Source organism: Phyllobates terribilis, unplaced genomic scaffold (genome assembly GCF_046119375.1).
Source record: "Phyllobates terribilis strain yellow unplaced genomic scaffold, ASM4611937v1 Scaffold_2__4_contigs__length_985480577, whole genome shotgun sequence".
Taxonomy (NCBI): domain Eukaryota; kingdom Metazoa; phylum Chordata; class Amphibia; order Anura; family Dendrobatidae; genus Phyllobates; species Phyllobates terribilis.
Window position 1 is genome coordinate 321,699,287 of NW_027362762.1, and position 22,053 is coordinate 321,721,339.

The 22,053-nt window shown below is 39.3% G+C and overlaps 1 long non-coding RNA gene across 1 annotated transcript in view; it reads left to right on the forward strand.

Moving 5' to 3' along the window:
• Positions 1–22,053, forward strand: part of LOC141207142 (uncharacterized) — a 241,674-nt gene that overhangs the window by 79,111 nt on the left and 140,510 nt on the right. Inside the window, exon 2 of the long non-coding RNA XR_012277569.1 lies at positions 21,507–21,646. This is a non-coding gene — a long non-coding RNA (uncharacterized lncRNA). The remainder of the gene's footprint in view (positions 1–21,506; positions 21,647–22,053) is intronic.

Here is a 22,053-nt window from a genome sequence, read left to right on the forward strand (position 1 = left end):
GTGAACTTCCTGTGTTTGGCTGATGCAATTTCCTTTTACCTTTGAGATATGTGCATAAAAATCGGACGCCATATGGATGGTCTGTGTGCCGTCCGTTTTTTTTCTCGCACCCATACACTTGAATTGGTGAGTCTCGTCCTATTTACGCGTACATACGCAGCATGATGCAAATTTTTCCTCACACACCGAATACAGGTGAGAAAAAAATACCAGATCTGCTCTGCTTCATTGAATAACATTGGTCCTAGTGCAATCTGATATTTTATCAGATTGCAGATGTACAGTTTATAAAGAGTGAGCGAACCATTAGCCTACAAATTGGAGGTTTCCATAATAGTGCCATCACCAGAATGACTCTACATTTGTGCAGTTGAGGATACTGAAAATATCCACTATTTTTGCAAATATTCACGATTGCAGATTGAGACCATTTAGTTAATACATCTACATGCTGACATTTGAAGTTCTTCAAGGGCTTTCAAGCATTAGGAATTGATTAAACATGTATTGTATAAAACTGTTCAGTTTGTATAATTGGTTAGAAATTTTAGTGATCCTCATGTTCATGAAACTATAACAAAATTCACAAGGCACCATTTATAGATATACGGACTAGGAACATTGCAGAAAAAACAGTCCTTTCTAAGTTTTTAAAACACGAAAACAGTGGAAACTCCAAGTATATTACCACCTTGACACAAATGATGCAGTTATAATCAATAATAGAAATATATCTCATGTTTAGTAATTGATTAAAAAGTATACTTAAAGAAGCACTCCCATGAAACTAATAAATGCCTAACCTTACGGGAAATTCTCTGGAAACCAGAGAAGATGGCGATCGATGAGTATATTGACTCACTTACACTACGTTACATATATATTTCGACAGGTTTCTAAAAAGTTTCATGGGAGTTGTTTAACTAATAAAGGTCCTTTTCAGAATGGTGAGTATTAAGTATTGATAATGCAACATAGACATTAACTGCTTCTAGCAAATGGATGTAACAGATTGCTAATAATTTCCCACAATTGGTAATACAGTTATGTCCAATTGATGGCCCAGACGCAGCAGTTGTGCCCGTTGCATGCTGACACCAGCCATAGCGCTTATCTAGGGGATTTTAACTCCTCAGATGCCGCTATCAATAGTTACAGCAGTGTGTATATCTTTTTTCGTCTCATATTGTGAACTCCGTTATAAAATATGAAAAACTAAGCCATAATTGCCGTTGATTTCACTTTAGCTGTATTGACCCACATAATAACAATAACATGTCAATTATATTGCATCGTGAATTCTATAAAAAATAAAATTTAAATACAATTCCAGATTTAATATTTTTTGTTCATGATTTCTTTAAAAAAAAAAAAAATTCAACTATGATCAAAAATTTGAATGCATCAAAAAGTGATATCAGTAAAAACTACAGCGTGTCCTGCAAAAAAAACAAACAAGCCCTAATAGAGCTCCAGCTATGGAAAATCAAGAAATTATGAGTGTCAAAATATGGAAAACACAAAAAATCTATATTTTTTAAAAGTAATTCCGTGTGCAAAAGTATCAAAAAATATAACAACCTAAATAAATTTGATATTGCCAGGACATTATTGACTGTTAGAATTTTAGTGTAATTTTTTTTTCCCAAAAAGTGTATTATTTGTACAAAAGTAATAAAAAATTAATAAAACTTTATAGATTTGCTACGACCATGTTCGTATGGCCAAAAGAAAAAACACTTCATTCATGCAGCACGGCAATTTGTGCAAAATTTAAAATGAAAACAAAAAAAAGTGGCAGAATTCTTGTTTTCCTTATATTCCCTCCCATAAAGAGTTAATAAGTATTAGTATTTTTCAGACTATAAGTCGCACTTTTTAACAAAAAAAATTCTTGCTAAAAGTGTGCGTATTTTAATCTGGATACAACTTCCTGTGATTCGGCCACTGTTTAAATGTGGCCGAAGATGCTAGCATCTGTTCATGATGGTATTGGACCCCTACAGATCTCTTACTGATGACCTATCACAGGGATAGGTCACCAACATTAGTGTAATGGAAAAGCCCTTTCAGGAGTCTTCCTTAAGCTTATAGCAGTCTTAGCTGAGTCTGAATGTCCTCCTTGTTCTGCCATTTGGTGTTTTGCACGTGATGTCTTATGAGGAGAATAGCACCATCATAGAGCAACAATTGAGCATTGCACTATATTTTCTGTTGGATTCATAAGGGCCAAATTCTATGGACCTGATTCATCAACACCAGTGTTGATCACGCCAGTCTTGATGATTGGATGTGCCGGAGACAGAAACTCCTGACTCATTAAGGGGTGCACAGTGCACAGAGGTTCACACCTCTTCATGAAACTGGAGCCTCTGATGAGTGTCATGTGTCTCTGTGCATTTCACCAGATATATTACTCCAGTCAGGGACTGGAGTGAGACTTCCGGTGTAGGGAACGCCACAGCTCGTCATGAATTAGATAAGCTGTGGCGTCCCCCCAACCCGCTCCCCTTTCCACCACAGCTCTGCCCATTTTGTCATACCAGAGAGAAACTGGCATGAAAATGCCAAAAGTCACTAAATTTTGGTGCAACCTAATTTCTTTGATTTTTCAAAACTTTTATGCCACAATTCTGTCTTGAAAGCTTCGATGTATCGAGCTCTATATGTCTCCATATGAAATTATATTCATTAGATCCCAAAAACTTTTAAAGGTGTTCTTTTATGGTTGCAGTGATGTTCTGAGGTTGTAATATGACTACATTCTGGAGGCTTGAGATTTTTTTCTATCACAAAAAAACTTTGGAATTTGATTTTTATTAGTTATTTGTTGCTTCACTCTGGATGAGAACATTGTTAACAACAGGCCCTGATCTGTATATTATAGCTCTTAGCAACATGGGAAATGTAACTATTTAAAATTAGTACTTATTTTAAAGATGGAAATATATGCTTTAATAGACTTTTTTCAGGACCTAAAATGTTTTCTGCATCCTGTAAAGAAACACTCTTTGACTGAACTGATGTAACTGATATATTTTTGCATAAGCTTGCACAACATAGATTATTTATATGTATCTGATGATGAAACAATTTTCAAAAAACCTCTGTTAGTATTACAGTTATTTTTTAGGATCTGCTTCTATTTTCAGGACCCTGGACAAAGCCTGTTGAGTTTTAAACAATCCTGTATTTAAAAAAAAGAAGTACAGACTGAACTGAGGAAGAATGATGTACTTCTTCATCTATTAGTCTTACATGAATCACAAGTATGAAAATATCTTATTAAATTAACCATCATAACTAATTAATTACAGACCAAAAGTTTGGACACACCTTCTCATTTAAAGATTTTTCTGTATTTTCATGACTATGAAAATTGTACATTCACACTGAAGGCATCAAAACTATGAATTAACACATGTGGAATTATATAGTTAACAAAAAAGTGTGAAACAACTGAAAATATGTCTTATATTCTAGGTTCTTCAAAGTAGCCACCTTTTGCTTTGATGACTGCTTTGCACACTCTTGGCATTCTCTTGATGAACTTCAAGAGGTAGTCACCGGAAATGGTCTTCCAACAATCTTGAAGGAGTTCCCAGAGATGCTTAGCACTTGTTGGCCCCTTTGCCTTCACTCTGCGGTCCAGCTCACCCCAAACCATCTCGATTGGGTTCAGGTCTGGTGACTGTGGAGGCCAGGTCATCTGGCGTAGCACCCCATCACTCTCCTTCTTGGTCAAATAGCCCTTATACAGCCTGTTGACCTGTTGAAAAATAAATGATGGTCCAACTAAACGCAAACCGGATGGAATAGCATGCAACTGCAAGATGCTGTGGTAGCCATGCTGGTTCAGTATGCCTTCAATTTTGAATAAATCCCCCAACAGTGTCACCAGCAAAGCACCCCCACACCATCACACCTCCTCCTCCATGCTTCACGGTGGGAACCAGGCATGTAGAGTCCATCCGTTCACCTTTTCTGCGTCGCACAAAGACACGGTGGTTGGAACCAAAGATCTCAAATTTGGACTCATTAGACCAAAGCGCAGATTTCCACTGGTCTAATGTCCATTCCTTGTGTTCTTTAGCCCAAACAAGTCTCTTCTGCTTGTTGCCTGTCGTTAGCAGTGGTTTCCTAGCAGCTATTTTACCATGAAGGCCTGCTGCACAAAGTCTCCTCTTAACAGTTGTTGAAGAGATGTGTCTGCTGCTAGAACTCTGTGTGGCATTGACCTGGTCTCTAATCGGAGCTCCTGTTAACCTGCGATTTCTGAGGCTGGTGACTCAGATAAACTTATCCTCAGAAGCAGAGGTGACTCTTGATCTTCCTTTCCTGGGGCAGCCCTCATGTGAGCCAGTTTCTTTGTAGCGCTTGATGGTTTTTGCAACTGCACTTGGGGACACTTTCAAAGTTTTCCCAATTTTTTGGACTGACTGACCTTTATTTCTTAAAGTAATGATGGCCACTCATTTCTCTTTACTTAGCTGCTTTTTTCTTGCCATAATACAAATTCTAACAGTCTATTTAGTAGGACTATCAGCTGTGTATCCACCTGACTTCTGCACAACACAACTGATGGTCCCAACCCCATTTATAAGGCAAGAAATCCCACTTATTAAACCTGACAGGGCACATCTGTGAAGTGAATACCATTTCCGGTGATGACCTCTTGAGGCTCATCAAGAGAATGCCAAGAGTGTGCAAAGCAGTCATCAAAGCTAAAGGTGGCTACTTTGAAGAACCTAGAATATAAGACATATTTTCAGTTGTTTCACACTTTTTTAAGTATATAATTCCACATGTGTTAATTCATAGTTTTGATGCCTTCAGTGTGAATGTACAATTTTCATAGTCATGAAAATACAGAAAAATCTTTAAATGAGAAGGTGTGTCCAAACTTTTGGTCTGTACTGTATATATATATCTTGTAGGGTTTGGTACTCACTCAGCTGCTTTTGAGGTAGGCACAGGAGTCAGTTTCTTTAAAAATGCCCAAGGCAGGTGTATCCAGATGTGGCGCCCCTGAGGGTTTGACCGCCACAGGGATGCTGCACTTCTTTAATGGAGTGTGGTGTTCCTCCTCTGAGGTAAGGTCAGTGTGATATTCGTGACCGAGCTTTGCATCCAACACCAAATTTCTCCACCAGAGGGAGCTGCTATGCACTAGGTGCTGCTCCCCTGGTTACAGGGAGACTGGGGAACACAAAGTGGTAGGAACCAGTTAGTGGGTGAGGGTGGAGGACCTACAAGTTAGTTACACTTTAGATTTCATATTTAATTCAAAGCCATCTTGGTCTTTGGTCATCCTTTTTAGTCCCGGTTAGTCAGTCTTTGTGCTGCTAAATACAGTGTGTAATGTGACTTCCCTCCGGGAGTGCAGATCCTGTGTGGGCCTACACTGGCAAAGGACACAGCCCTCATACCCTGGCCTTGGGACGAGAGGTAGGTTGTAGACGGGGAATGTCTCAACCCGGCCAAGGACCATGATCAAGAAGGCCCGGAGCTTAGGAGTGTGGCTCCACAGCAAATGGATCCCAGGCAGGATGCAGACGGAGCGGTGTACGCCACCTGTCCTCGCCTACCTGATATATTCAGAGGGACTCCGGCTGCAAGAGGTGTACCGGCCCCCGACACCCGACCTTGCTACTCTACGTCCTGGACGGGAAAGCCCGGTTAGGCCCAGAGGATCCCGCCGGGTATCGGACGGAGAGGAATTACCACCCGTACCCTTGTTCTGAGAGGAGCTCAGAGGGAGACCCGGCCTATTTGAAAAACAAACAGACAGGAAAGGATTCGGTCTGTAGTTCAGGAACACTCTGCTGTGAGGTCGCGACTGAATGCTGGACTTACTCGGAGGTTGCCGGACCCCCGTCTCTGGTGAACGCAGGACTCCGCGGGGAGCAGGGAGTCATCTTCCTTTGCCATCTGAGTGAGTAAAGCCTTGGAAGTTCACCCTAAGGCCTCCGGACTATTATTTCTGCGTCACACCGCGGGACGCGGGATCCCTTCTCCTCTACTACTACCCCCTCCATCCTGTCCCTCTGCCCTGAGGCCCTGCTCTGCCTGTGGGGAGTAGTAAGAACTTTGGCTGCGGTAACACCATGCCTCAGCGGACTGCAGCGGCGCTGGTGACCCTTCACCAGACACCACAGGTGGCGTAGTCGTTAATCAGCCACTCAACCCGGACAAGCCCACACCATCTCTTTTTTTAATGTGACGGCCCTGAGCACGGGTCGGGCCCGGGCCACGGCTGCATCCCATCTCTCCCATCACAGGGCCCGACACCGAGTCCCCCAACACCCAGGGTAAAACACGGGTTTCTCTGAGTAGAGGTGTCACACAGACTTCATAAAACGCACTTGCGAAATAAACAAAAGATAGCCTTGTCCGACACAAAGTAACAAAGCAGAAAAACAACCAGTCCATAGAATACTCCGTGTCCACCTGCTCACAGTCAGTGTCCTGTAGCACAGACACGGTGGAGGTCTCCACACCTCCAGCCACAGATCTGAATGAGACACTTGGTCTCCATTTTATTTACACGCCCTGGGGTGGAGATATGTGAGCAGCCATTCCCTTCTGTCTCTTATGACTGCTCATAAAAACCGGCCCGGATATGCCTAATTAACCCTCTCAGCACTACGTGTGCTGGAGCATGCTTTTCCCTGGTTTACATCACCGAAGCTACCAACCTCGGTGATACATATCTCCTCTCAAGGACCTGCCCAGCGGTCATTTTACAATATATATATATATATTTATATACTTATAACATTGATATTGTGTATAATATATACAGTGCTGGCCAAAAGTATTGGCACCCCTGCAATTCTGTCAGATAATACTCAGTTTCTTCCTGAAAATGATTGCAATCACAAATTCTTTGGTCTTATTATCTTCATTTAATTTGCTTGCAATGAAAAAACACAAAAGAGAATGAAGCAAAAATCAAATCATTGATCATTTCACACAAAACTCCAAAAAAGGGCCGGACAAAAGTATTGGCACCCTCAGCCTAATACTTGGTTGCACAACCTTTAGCCAAAATAACTGCGAACAACCGCTTCCGGTAACCATCAATGAGTGTCTTACAATGCTCTGCTGGAATTGTAGACCATTCTTCTTTGGCAAACTGCTCCAGGTCCCTGATATTTGAAGGGTGCCTTCTCCAAACTGCCATTTAGAGATCTCTCCACAGGTGTTCTATGGGATTTAGGTCTGGACTCATTGCTGGCCACCTTAGAAGTCTCCAGTGCTTTCTCTAAAACCATTTTATAGTGCTTTTTGAAGTGTGTTTTGGGTCATTGTTCTGCTGGAAGACCCATGACCTCTGAGGGAGACCCAGCTTTCTCACACTGGGCCCTACATTATGCTGCAAAATTTGTTGGTAGTCTTCAGACTTCATAATGCCATGCACACGGTCAAGCAGTCCAGTGCCAGAGGCAGCAAAGCAACCCCAAAACATCAGGGAACCTCCGCCATGTTTGACTGTAGGGACCGTGTTCTTTTCTTTAAATGCCTCTTTTTTTTCCTGTACACTCTATGTTGATGCTTTTTCCCAAAAAGCTCTACTTTTGTCTCATCTGACCAGAGAGCATTCTTCCAAAACATTTTAGGCTTTCTCAGGTAAGTTTTGGCAAACTCCAGCCTGGCTTTTTTATGTCTCGGGGTAAGAATTGGGGTCTTCCTGGGTATCCTACCATACAGTCCCTTTTCATTCAGACGTCGACCGATAGTACGGGTTGACACTGTTGTACCCTCGGACTGCAGGGAAGCTTGAACTTGTTTGGATGTTAGTCGAGGTTCTTTATCCACCATCCGCACAATCTTGCGTTGAAATCTCTCGTCAATTTTTCTTTTCCGTCCACATCTAGGGAGGTTAGCCACAGTGCCATGGGCTTTAAACTTCTTGATGACACTGCGCACGGAAGCCTTGAGATTGCTCATGCTTCCTCACAATTTGGTTTCTCAAGTCCTCTGACAGTTCTTTGGTCTTCTTTCTTTTCTCCATGCTCAATGTGGTACACACAAGAACTCAGGACAGAGGTTGAGTCAACTTTAATCCATGTTAACTGGCTGCAAGTGTGATTTAGTTATTGCCAACACCTGTTAGGTGCCACAGGTAAGTTACAGGTGCTGTTAATTACACGAATTAGAGAAGCATCACGTGATTTTTCAAAGGGTGCCAATACTTTTGTCCACCCCCTTTTTTGGGTTTGGTGTGGAATTATATCCAATTTGGCTTTAGGACAATTCTTTTTGTGTTTTTTTCATTGAAGACAAATTAAATGAAGATAATAATACCAAAGAATTTGTGATTGAAATCATTTTCAGGAAGAAACTGAGTATTATCTGACAGAATTGCAGGGGTGCTAATACTTTTGGCCAGCACTGTATATATATACACTGCTCAAAATAATAAAGGGAACACTTCAACAACAGAATATAACTCCAAGTACATCAAACTTCTGTGAAATTAAACTGTCCACTTAGGAAGCAACACTGATTGACAATCAATTTCACCTGCTGTTGTGCAAATGGAATAGACAATAGATGGAAATTATTGGCAATTATCAAGACACTCAATAAAGGAGTGGTTCTGCTGGTGGGGACCACAGACCACATCTCAGTATCAATGCTTTCTGGCTGATGTTTTGGTCACTCTTGAATGTTGGTTGCACTTTCACACTCGTGGTAGCATGAGAAGAAGTTGCTCAGGTAGTGCAGCTCATCCAGTATGGCACATCAATGCGAGCTGTGGCAAGAAGGTTTGCTGTGTCTGTCAGCATAGTGTCCAGAGGCTGGAGGCACTCTCCAGGAGACAGGCCAGTACACCAGGAGATGTGGAGGGGGTCGTAGGAGGGTAACAACCCAGCAGCAGGACCGCTACCTCCGCCTTTGTGCAAGGAGGAACAGGAGGAGCACTGCCAGAGCCCTGCAAAATGACCTCCAGCATGCCACAAATGTGCATGTGTCTGCACAAACGGTTAGAAACCGACTCCATGAGGGTGGTATGAGGGCCCGACATCCACAGATGGGGGTTGTGCTCACAGCCCAACACCATGCAGGATGCTTGGCATTTGCCACAGAACACCAGGATTGGCAAAGTCGCCACTGGCCCCCTGTGCTCTTCACAGATGAAAGCAGGTTCACACTGAGCACATGTGACAGATGTGACAGAGTCTGGAGACGCCATGGAGAGCGATCTGCTGCCTGCAACATTCTTCAGCATGACCGGTTTGGCAGTGGGTCAATAATGGTGTGGGGTGGCATTTCTTTGGAGGGCTGCACACCCCTCCATGTGCTCGCCGGGGATAGCATGACTGACATTAGGTACCGAGATGAGATCCTCAGACCCGTTGTGAGACCATATGCTGGTGCGGTTGGCCCTGGGTTCCTCCTAATGCAGGACAATGCCAGACCTCATGTGGCTGGAGTGTGTCAGCAGTTCCTGCAAGATGAAGGCATTGAAGCTATGGACTGGCCCGCCCGTTCCCCAGACCTGATTCCGATTGAGCACATCTGGGACATCATGTCTCGCTCCATCCACCATGCACCACAGACTGTCCAGGAGTTGGCGGATGCTTTAGTCGAGGTCTGGGAGGAGATCCCACAGGAGACCATCCGCAACCTCATCAGGAGCATGCCCAGGCGTTGTAGGGAGGTCATACAGGTACGTGGAGGCGACACACAATACTGAGCCTCATTTTGACTTGTTTTAAGGACATTACATCAAAGTTGGATCAGCCTGTAGTGTGTTTTTCCACTTTAATTTTCGGGGTGACTCCAAATCCAGGCCTCCATTGGTTAATAAATTTGATTTCCATTGATGATTTTTGTGTGATTTTGTTGTAAGCACATTCAACTTTGTACAGAACAAAGTATTCAATGAGAATATTTCATTCATTCAGATCTAGGATGTGTTATTTGAGTGTTCCCTTTATTTTTTTGAGCAGTGTATATATATATATATAAACATGCTGTTTGCATGGATCTATATAGTGTGACCAATTTGACAAGCACTTTCCAAGTGATGCTAAAATCGCTTGGAAAGCGCTTGACAACCCACATGCGGAAATGCATGTGAAGAACGCTTCACTTCCGCATGACCCTGGCAGAAAAAATGCATGTACAATCCACATGCGTTTTTTTCTGCCAGGGGGATGCAGAAGCGCTCAGGAAAAAAATCCTGAGCATTTCTGCATCGTGGGCACATAGCCTTACTGTGAAGTGCACTTTGTTCCCCTTTGTAGTAAATATGTCTACATTTGTGCCCCCTAAAAGGTATTAGTGCCCAAAAACAGCTGAAACCACTTCAGAACTGTGAAGTCAGTTGAACAGTATATATATAGGGTAATGCAGGAGGGACACCTGTCTGAGAGTTGAAGAGAATATTTCATTGAATAAAGAACCACAAATCCTACAGTGCAGTACAATCTTGCTCAAGCCCTACTTAGCTGTGAAAAAAAGCCCGCTGAGGTGCCACAAGTCCTTATAGTGTAGAACAGCATTTTCCAAACTCCAAGCCCCCAACATGTCATGTTTTCAGGATTTCCTTAGTATTGCACAGGTGATGGAATTATTATTAAGGCATCAGTAACTGCAGAAGTTCTCTCACCGGTGCAATACTGGGGAATTCCTGAAAACATGATGTTTTGGGGGGCAATGGGTTTGCCAAATTCTGGTGTAGAACTAAATATCCTTGCAACATTAAGGTACTGCAAGTGTCAACAAAGTGTGCAAATAAATGCACAGTGCATGCAGGACTTAACTAGCTCTGATCTCACATGAAGGCTGGTTAGACTGTACAGGTTCACAGAATTTTTCAGCTTGGCAGTGTAGGTGTTGTAGCAAATCTTATGAAATTTGAATTTGCAAGCTTGGGCAAATTTTTCCCAAAAATTTGATTCACGGGGAATCACAAATTTTAAGTACTCTATTTGCCCTGAAAAGATGTGTACAACACTCTGAGGTCTCCTTGGACTTTATCCAACCCCTTTTATGCCCAAAGACTTTATCCAACCCCTTCTATAACGCAAACACAACCTTAGTAACATCAAAGTGACCTCAAGATTTATGGCAATGGGTAAATGGATTGTAACCCTTTTTCACTTCTGTGCCATCACACACACTATCTGTAGATTTTTTTTTTACTGTTGTATGGCTTTCTCTCCCTATTTCTATTGCTAAGATTTGACCTGTGACATCCTTTTTGTATACAGATGTTCAGCATATCTGACCAAAATTATTGCTGCATTCCCTGCCTCTGCTTTTATACAGACTATAATAGTCTCACCTGAATAGCTGTGCTATACCATGTGATCTGATAGCTGCAAGCTATTTTGATAGAGCCTGCTCGGCTATGCAGGGCTCATGTGATCTTTCTCTGGCTGATGCAATCTTCACCATTATGTAAAATGATGGTGACCATGTTTGGCAATTCGCTCAAATCAAATTGTACATTTTTGGGAACAATTAAAAAAATGTACCCAACATTTCCTGGGTGATGCAACTCTCAGTGGCATTGTATTATTATCATGTTTTCACAGAATTGGTTAAATGAATAGAAAATACATTAATAAAAAATGAAGGTTCTAAATAGCATAAAGATTATATGCAAAAACCTTTGGTTCCATATCAATAAGTTCCGGCAGCTGATTATTCTAATAATAAGCATGCAAAAAAAAGAATCCTTAACCTAGACAACATTTTTTGCCTATATTATAAAGTAATTAAGTAATTTCCTCTGGAAATTTGAGGATGATTTTAAATATATTAAAGTAAAATTAAGTAATTTAGTGTTTTTCTTAATTCTTTTTCACGGCACTTAATGTTTGATGCAAGGTAAAATACACACTATATTCTGCACATGAAACCTATACTTTCCCAATATATATAATATTCTTTAAGACAATATTATGCTCATGGGTCTTTCCTTTGAGCTGAATGTTCTGAAAACTATAATGAAATTAAAGCAACAGCCAATGATTCTGTTCAACTCTGAATTCTTGGCTCATGACATGCAATTTCAGAATTTGCACCTAGGGCTTTATTTCTTTTCCAGAACTGTCCTTGGGCAGATTTCCAAAGTACACAATTTTAGAATCGACACGTTTCTTGCGGCAGAAACTTTCTGTACTTCACTGCATGTCCAATGTCTAATGTTTGGTAGATCGGACACATCATAATATGCTCTTTAACAATTTTTGTTAAATTAAATTTATATTTAGCTATTTACCCAAATTTCTTTAACTACTTAATTTCCCATTAACAACTCACAAAGCTGCTAAATGGCCTTTTCTTTACTCACTAATATATGTGTCTGGTATTTTTAATAGGGAACTACTTTTGCTGGTTACAAATAGCATCCAAATGCCCCTGCTGACATAAGGTGCTTTCACCTTGGGGCTGATCCTTCGACTTACATCTGATTATCTGAGCAATTTAAAAGAAATTGCCTATTACCACAATTATTTGTATCTTATCAACCGCCTCTATATTACAAGGACTTTTATTGAACCAGCACAAAAGCAGGGCAAGCCGTGGCATATTGCCAAATAAAAGAGTGATGTTCTGGTGAATTTAGCCTAAATAAATTTACTGCAGAATAACAGTGGGAAAGTGGGAGGTAAACCCCTTTGACCAATAAATCTCTTCTGCATGTGAAACTCTTATCTTGTCCCCTCCAATATATCCCACACTAGGAAGCCATCATCATTGGCTCTGGTTTGTTATTTGTAAACCTTGATCTTCTGCACTTGGTGTCCTAAATATGGATAATTAGCATCGGTTTATCACGTCTCTGCATATTTCCTCTGCTCTCCAAACATGCAATGCTTCTATTGGCTGCCATTCTGTCACAGAAGATTATGGAGACAGATTGCACAGAATGAATGTGCTAAACGAGATTAGAAAGGAGTAGAAATAGCAACTTGGCCAATAAATACCTCATGAGAGCCTTATCATACAATTACACGTTGACTTGTTTCACACTCTCCCAGCCTCTTAATCCAGCACCCCACCACGTATGAAAATTCACTAATTTCTGAATTACTGCATATCCATGCGACTTATCACTGAGAATATTTGGAAAAGGTAATATTGACACAAATGAAAAATACACAATCTAGATTGCCATCCTGCTATGGCTTTTGTGTGTTTTCCTTCAACATACAGAAAAACATTTGCATTTATATAAGGTGTTACAGAGAATCACTGGTTAACCACCGGCTTCGCACCGCTGGTAAACAATGAGTCTCTTAGCAAACTACTCAGTTCTTTGCTACAATTAAATGATGTTAAATAAATAACTGCATTAAATGGATCAATGGTAATAAGTCCTTGAGGGGAAATACTGATACTGGTGAATGTTAAATCTAGGATTTAGAGTCTCAGCCATTACGGAATGTAAATTATTCAGGACCTTAAATGAAGGTGAATTGTATCCGACAAGCCTTATGAAATCATGGTATTCTTACTTCTGGAGTTTTGATCATCTTATTAGATGGAATTATTCCTGATATCGCCCACACTGAATTACGTCTAATTTATGATGAGATTTAAGACATTATCATTATATTTGGGTTACAATAGGATGTTAGTAACCCTTTTCTTCCCAGATCACTCTTTGCAAAGACACTTAATTATGTCTGATCCCAACACTGAGTTAACCGCTCTGGTGTTTGCATCAGCAATGCTGGTTGACCATTAATATGGGAACCAACTGCTAACCTCAGGGATTGGTATTTTAGCTTTTCTTTTCTAACTTTTCTTAGTGTGGGGAAGCAGTGCAGCTTGTGTGGAGTGATTGTAAGGGTCTCTGTTGGAATTTGGCAGGCCAGAGGCTTGGAGAGCAGCCCCATGCTGACTCCTATTCACAGGGCCAGTTCTGTGTGAGCTTTGCAAGTTTCACTCAGCCGTGCACTCAATAGCTTCACAAAGCTGATTACAAGCTTCAGCGAATTCCTGAAGGAGCCAAAAGCGACGCAGGTGCAAACGAGCCGAGGGAGCCCGTGATCCCAGTGACAGAATGAGACAAGCTGGGAAAGGCTTGGACCACACAAATCCAAGCTTCTGCTCACCAGGCAGCAACAAACCTTGGGAACTTAGGGTCATTATCCATTCCATTCACAGCAGAACACACTATAAGTATCCAGTATCTCACAGGACGCTCCATCAGTTACCTCAACCAAGTGCATCTAGTGTTCAGAGAGGAGGGAGACCTGTCTACTTTTTACCCCCTGCACTAAACCCAACTATAGTATTCATTGTCTCTAAGCTCATCTGTATAACTTAATCACCTTGTTCAATCTGGTGGAATCAAACCGTTACTATAGGTATATAATCTGCAGATTGACCGCTGAGCTAAAAGAGAGATAAATAAAAATATAACTTGGGAGATTTACTAAGCTATAAAAGAATTCTGGAGCAAAATTGTACCAAAAAAGTGGACCTCACAAGATAGATTTCTAAAGTCTCTAGAAAACAGGCATAGTAAAAAGAAGTGCACCATTTTTTGCACACTAGTGTGAAAGTAGCCAGTTAAGAAGAAAATCACCACTTTGACAAATATGAGGCAGATTCCGCCTCCCTGGTCTTCTGATCCGGTATAAATTTAGAAAAGCAATTAAGAATCTGCCCCAATCTTAGTTAATCTGCTCTAAGTGTCCAATAAACTGAGAAATAAAATGATGCAAGCAATGCTCTTTATGGTTTACCATGTACTAAGCATACACAGAATGGCCTGTGCGACTTCATGATAATCACTTAAATGACATCAGACAGCTATGATATACTCCTAATATACTAATATTATTAATGTTATATCAGGTTCTAGAACATAACCTTAGTTTTATTCTTCTAGATTCAAAAGATTTCGAGTGATCCGACCTGATTTAGTAACATAGAAGTAAATATCAAATTGCAGAATAAAAGCAGTGCAAGTGAATGTTTACCCACAAAGTACCTGATATAGCCATTAACACTAAATTCAAGTAAAACTTTAATATTTTACGACTTTCTTATTTGCATTTTAGATTTTATCTGTAGTCATTATAAGGGACTATAAACTAAGTCTGTCACCATTGAACGAGCACAATATTTGATAGTTCCCTGTTACTGCTGTTGTCAACCACTTGATTTTGAGAACCTAGAAAGGAAAGTTCTGTAAAATCTACAAATTCTATTATTTAAATATTTAGAAATACTTTGTTTCTGTGTCCTATTCCCAGTTCTGGCTACAGTTGTATAATTTAGGTCTGTCATTAACCGGTAATGTGCTTTGTACTGCTCCTCTGTCCATTGTTACTCATTGCAATCCTTGCCTTCTCCTTGGTGATGAATAGTGGAGTAAGGAGGGGTTGGATTTACCATTATCTGCCCTCTTCCTCCTCAGTCTTTCTACACTTAATATTGTACATTACAGGGGACTAATTCCTTAAGCAACTTTCTTTTTTCTCTACAGCTCTACTGGAGTTCATAGCATCCAGTGTTCAGTGCAGACATGGCACAGTTGTATCAATAGGAGTAAAGTTTTAATCAAGAGAGATTTGCTTCAAGATGTGATTTTGATACCCCAAAAATCCATAAATCCATAAAGTATTCATTTTGCAATTTTATGTTTTTTTTGTTCGTTTTACAATGAAAGTAAATATCAGATAAAAGTTATTGAATAAGTATACAGTTGTATATGTTTGCATTTATTTTGAGTGTATTTTTTTTTACCTTTTATTTTTTGCTTTACAACCGCTTACAATTCAACATTAATTTGGATAAGAACAACATATGCCACATGGAAATATATATTTTTTTGCTTATTAGCCAGTAATCAGGATTTTTCTCATCTAAACTCACTATTATATTTGGGTGAACACACCGCATTGTTGTTAAAGGTTTTTTTTGCCTTTCAGTAAATTAATGTTCCTGGCTGAACTCCATTCTGTACTCATTTTCCCTAAGTCCACCAGTGAGTCTCCGCCACTTTTCTCAGTGTCTGACATTGACTGCGGTGCTGACATCACATCGAGAGTGCCGCAGTCAATCAGTGAGCTCAGCGGTTCTGCCAGTATAGGCGCAATGCTCCCTTCAGAGCCTCTCAGCTCACTGATTGGCTGCCACACTGTCAACGTGACGTCAGCACCACAGCCAATGCCAGTCATCAGGAGCAGGGGCGGAGACTCGCCGGTGGACCTGGGGAAGGTGACTATAGCAGTTTCATTCCTTATAATAACCTGCAGCAGGGGACATTCATTTATTGAAAGTCAACAACACCTTTAAGCATATTTTCCAGCAGAAAATAAATTAAGGAATAAATCCTTTTGCAGTCAAGTACATCAGGTACATACGCCAAAACAACATGGGTCCGATTCATTATTTTGCGTCTTTTTTTGGTCTAATTTTTGGTATTCTTCATCGGTTTTTCCTTTGCACTTAATTCTTCTATTAATGTGTGTCTTTTTAATATGTATTCGTCTGTTGATGTTTTTTTTTATGTAGGAAGGATTTGGGGCATCCGGATGTTTTCCGGCTGATTCATCAATTGCGACATTTCCAAAAGTTTGGCGCAAATGTACTGTAGCGCTTCTGGAGTGATTTTATGTATTTAACATATTTTCCAACAAATTTTACGCCATTTTTTGGGGGTTAAAAAGTTGCAAAACAGGTAAAAGGCAAATATATAGACAATTTTTGATTCTGCACAATTTTGATGATTTTTGGAATAAAAAAAAAAAAGAAGCTGCAAAGAATACCACAAGACGAAAAAAAAGACTTAAAAACCCCTGCAAATGATGAATGAAAGCCTATATATCTGGGGGAACACACGGGATGAAGAAAAAGAGTCAGTTTTTTACTTGAGCAGTGCGGCTCTTAATATAAAAAAAAAAATTCTGGACGTTCGGGTAGTTGTCGCAGGGCTTGCATCCATATTTTAAGTATACCAGTGCTGCTTTAATTTTACTCTATCTATCTATCTATCTATCTATCTATCTATCTATCTATCTATCTATCTATCTTTTTAGAAGTATAAATCTACCTCTTTGGCTATCATGTATGTAGCTGCTGTCTGTCTATATAGTTGCCTATTATTAATATCTGTCTCATGTCTATCTAACCATACCTCAGTTTCTAAACACCATGCACGTGCCTGTTTAGCATAGTAATGACGCTGGGGCTCTTAATAGAATGCAAATGATATGCAATGTTAATAGTTTTAGCAGATTGTGAGATCCTCCCAGATCTGCTGCTAAAATGAGCATAATTAATAGAGCATCTCATGAAGACAATCCATTGCCTCCTTGTTTACCTTGGGAGATGACACACTGTGAGCTGCTTACAGCTTTAATCAGTCATACTCATGCAAAAAACAAACATTATTCTGTTTAATGGCATCTTAAAATGCCTTCATTATATCAGTGCAGTGTTTGATTCTATTCTGCTTAAAAATACATGCACACAACAATGGTTCTCTGGTAACTCTTAAGACATTTATTGTCAATAAGTTTAGGGATCTTTTGGAAAAGCATAATAAGGTTTAAGTACTGCACAATGAAGTATCACAATTTTTATTTGTTGACTCCAGTACAGAATGTAGCTTGTCCCTGGTTAACATTTACTTATCAAGGGAAACGAAATAGTCCCCAAATAAGGAGCATAAAGAATAATTGTGCCAAAGGAACAAGTAGCAGTTATGGATAAAATGTCTGGATATCTAGCTGTCTGTCCATTTGTCTATAATCAATCCATTTTTCTTCCTATTACAGTGTTTCATTATTTATCTATTTACTATTTTTTATCTCTCAAGCATATAGTTACTCATCTATTATCTATTTAATTATCCATCTATCATTATCATTAATACATTTCTCCCTATTAGTTCACTATTTTTTTATTTTTATCTATTACCTCTCTGTTCATCAATTTAATTATGTATATATTCCATATCGATGAATTTATTTACCTATCCTTTTATCTCCTATCCTTTTATCCAGTTATCATTCTTTTTGTCTCTCCTTTTAACTAATTTTTAATCTATCTATCTATCTATCTATCTATCTATCTATCTATCTATCTAGCACATATGGATGTATGTATGTATGTATCTATCTATCTATCAATCTATCTTTATCACATATGTATGTATCTATCTATTAATCTATCTTTTATCATCCATCTTTCTATTTTGACAATTATCCTACATTATCGCTAGAATAGTGTAGTTATTATTTGCAGGAGGTTGATCTATCCTCTGTTTGAGTTTTTAATTACAGAACACAAGTGGAACTACAAGTGTAATTAACCCCTTTAGCACCTGCCCATTTTGGGCCTTTCCGATAAAACAAATTTTGTCATTTTTCCACTGTCACATTCCTGAAGCCATATTAAATATAACTTTTTGTCAATGTAGCTGTATGAGGGCTTGTTTTTGTCAGGATAGGTTATATTTGTCAGTGGCAGAATTTGGGGGCAATATACATTTTTACCCAACTTTTATTAACTCTTCATCTGGAGAAATAGAAAAAACAACCCAGCAGTTCTGTTGTTTTTTTTTAATGTTATCCTATTCAAGTGCTACATGAAAAGGGTTGTTTGCTTTGGGAGATGATACACTGTGAGCTGTTCGGTGGGACATCATGATTATGGTGATACCAATTATTTTATTTCTTGTTTTCTGACTTTTGAATAATAAATGCACTGTTTGAAAAAAAACAGAGTCATATGTTTTGCAATTGGCAATTAAAGGAACTGGCTTTAAGACTTATTTTTTGCTTGACAAGATATAGCTTACAGTAGGACCATTTTCTGGTACATACTACGTTTTGATTACATTTTATTAGACTTTTTTGGAGGTGGAATATTCAAAAGAAAAAAACATTTCTGGATGTTTGTCAATCACTGTTTACTATTCAGTATAATTTATATAATAACTAAATGGGGGGTTATTTGCCATAATTTAAAGTCCATAATTGTTTAAATTTTTATGGACAGTGTTGTTTGAGGGCTTATTTTTTGCAAGACAAGTTATGGTTTTCACTTGTGCCATTTTTGGCTGCATACATCGTTTTTAAATTAATTTTTACTTCTTTTTTTGGCATTTTTTTCTAATGCACCCTATCAGATAAAAATATATTGTTTTATAGAACCTGTCAATATGATTACAATGTTATTCAATTTATATATTTTTTAAACATTTGACTACTTTTGTACATGAAAATCACTCTTTAATGGAATACAAATGTTTTGCACTATGTTCTGAGCGCTAGACCATTTTTTTTTCACTTTTGGGGCTAAATGAGGGCATAATAAGCTGGAATATTTATTGGTTCCATTTTGTGATACGTACAACTTTTTGATAACTTATTTTTTGTGAGGCGGGATGAGCAAAAATGGCAAGTCTGACATATTTTTTCTAATTTTATCTTTGCAGCATTCACTGTGATAAATAAATAATGATATAGGGTTATAGTCCACGGCATAATGGACACAAGACTTTCAAATATTGGATATTTTCACGGTACGTTTACTTGGTTCCAGATGAAATTATTTTTATTGGAAAAACTGTAATTTTGGCCAAGGTGTTTTTCCTATTTTTCTTTTAAAGAAAAAACACTTAAAGGGAACCTGTCCCTAGATTCCTGCTGCCCAAACCACTGACAGCTTGAATCAATGCATATCTGCTATGGTGTTTCAGAAATACCATAGCTTGATAAGCTGGCCAGGGATAGAGACCTGATTAGACAGGTGTGGCCCTTGGCCAGCTTCTCCCCGCCCCGCTTCAGTTGATTGCCAGACAGGTCTCTCCTATGTGTGTACATATGGATAGATCGGTCAAACAACTGGAGCAGGGGGAGGAGCACCCATCCAGGAGCTGCAGCAGATTATTCAGGTCTCTCCTTGCCATGTTAGTGCAGCCACTCCTCCAGGTGATTGACAGGTCTCTCCCATGTGTGTACATAGGCAGAGACCTTTCAATGAACTGGAGCGATCCAACTTTTCAAACCGCACCAATTCGGAGTGCAACATACTGAGCTGCCATTGCCCAGCTATACTTTGATTCATGCTTTCTGTGGCTTTTATTAGAATCTTCAACTGGTGCCAACCCATGATGCATACAATTAATTGCAAATAGCTAGCAGCACCTGTGGATTATGTATCAAGAGGGGTATAATCACAAATAATACATATCCAAACAAGAAAAAAACGACGATCAAAAGACCCAAATGCATAAGCTATGTGAAAAAAATAGAATCTTTATTAAATAAATAGATTAAAATTAGTATACAGGTAAGTGGGACATAGTGGTAGGGACACATACACACATGAAAATAGACAGTGCTCACCACTGTAGGACCCCAGTAATACTAAATATCTGTATATTGCGCCATGACATAATAATACATATACCCCATGTGATCTCTAACCAACAGATACACCATAGTGTGTATCAGTAATGTCCACTAGGGAAATATAATCAGTCAATTACCTATGGTTTAAACAATCTATAGCATAGCACTGATCACAGAAAAAAATAAATTGTAGCATAACAAGAAATTGAAGAGCAGGGTGCTGGGAATCCCAGAGAGGTCCACCCCAATGCGCATTTCGGCACGGCTTTCTTCAGGGGGCGTCAACATAATATAGGGGTAGGTACATTTAAATGCAGAGTCAACCAATTGGTGCGGACTTCTGACCGGAAGTGACTCGTTACGGTTACCGGGGTGACCCGCGGCATCGGCATCATGCAGTGGACAGCGCTGCCATCACGTGACCTCATGCAGGTCCTTGCAAGGAGATGCCAAAGGCCGGAGGGTGCACATCAGGACCGTGATGCGCATGCCTGCATGTCCTCACCACACAGCACAAAGAATCACCAATGATTTATGGAATGGATGGTGTAAATGGTCGTATTGAAATTTATATCCTATTTCACCCCATATCAAACGGGCATAAATTATTAATATACCAGCAGAATTTATAGCATGTCAACTTCAACTTCACAGCCCAATCATGTTATAACAGTGAAGAAAGAAAAAATAATAAATACAGTAAAACAAAAAGGACAAAAATATAAAAAAATATGCAAAAACCAAAGTAATCCAAAGCAATTACTAACAGGGAACAATAAAATCATAAAGCAAAAAACAAAAGAGTGAAAAAGTGTACAATAAATAAATAAACAATAAAAAATAAATACTCAGCTGAAATGAAAGTGGACATGCCTATTGATCAAATTTGTAGTAGTACATAACTTCTACTATGGAGAAGGACCTCTGTACATTCAATGGCAGAAATTCATTCTGGGATTCAATATCAAGGTCTATGGTTTACGACAAAGTATTGCCATATCAAACAATTAATTAATGAAACAATTAAATAGCTATATATATCTTGTTATATTACATACTTTCATAAGTTCTCATAGAATCCCCTACAAGATATTAACATGACAATATGTATATTAGGTAAACAATAGACCCATCTAATACTACACCAATTTATTCCAGATCCATGATGACTATCCATAAGGTGGAACATGAATGAATGACATATATTGGATTCCAACATATCGCGCTGGACCACTTCATTCCGAAGACGGCAAGCTCAGTAGAATGGACCACATAAACCAGAAGATGACTCACACAAGGTAAATGAAAATGACAAACTGGGAACAATAAAAAATGTGTTAAAAAATTAAAAACATGTGTATAGGTAGCAGTACATGAGCAATCAAAGAAAAGGGGCAAAACTTAAATTTTCATTTAAGCCATTTGGGTGCACAGTGCCCAGAGTCCAGATCCATCTGGACCCCAGTCTGGCTAAACGCTGATTCAAATTGCCACCCCGGATTGAGCAGGTCAATCCCTCTCACTTTCAATAAGGAGCTGTCACATCCATGGAAAATCTTAAAATGTCTGTGGCTTTTGTAACATCCCATTCTAAATCTACAGGCTTTAATATGGAGTTAGTTCCCCTTTTGAAGCTATAACATATTCTGCTCTTCTGGGAAGTCATTCTACAAAGTTTTGGAGTGTGTCTATGGAAAAGTTTGCT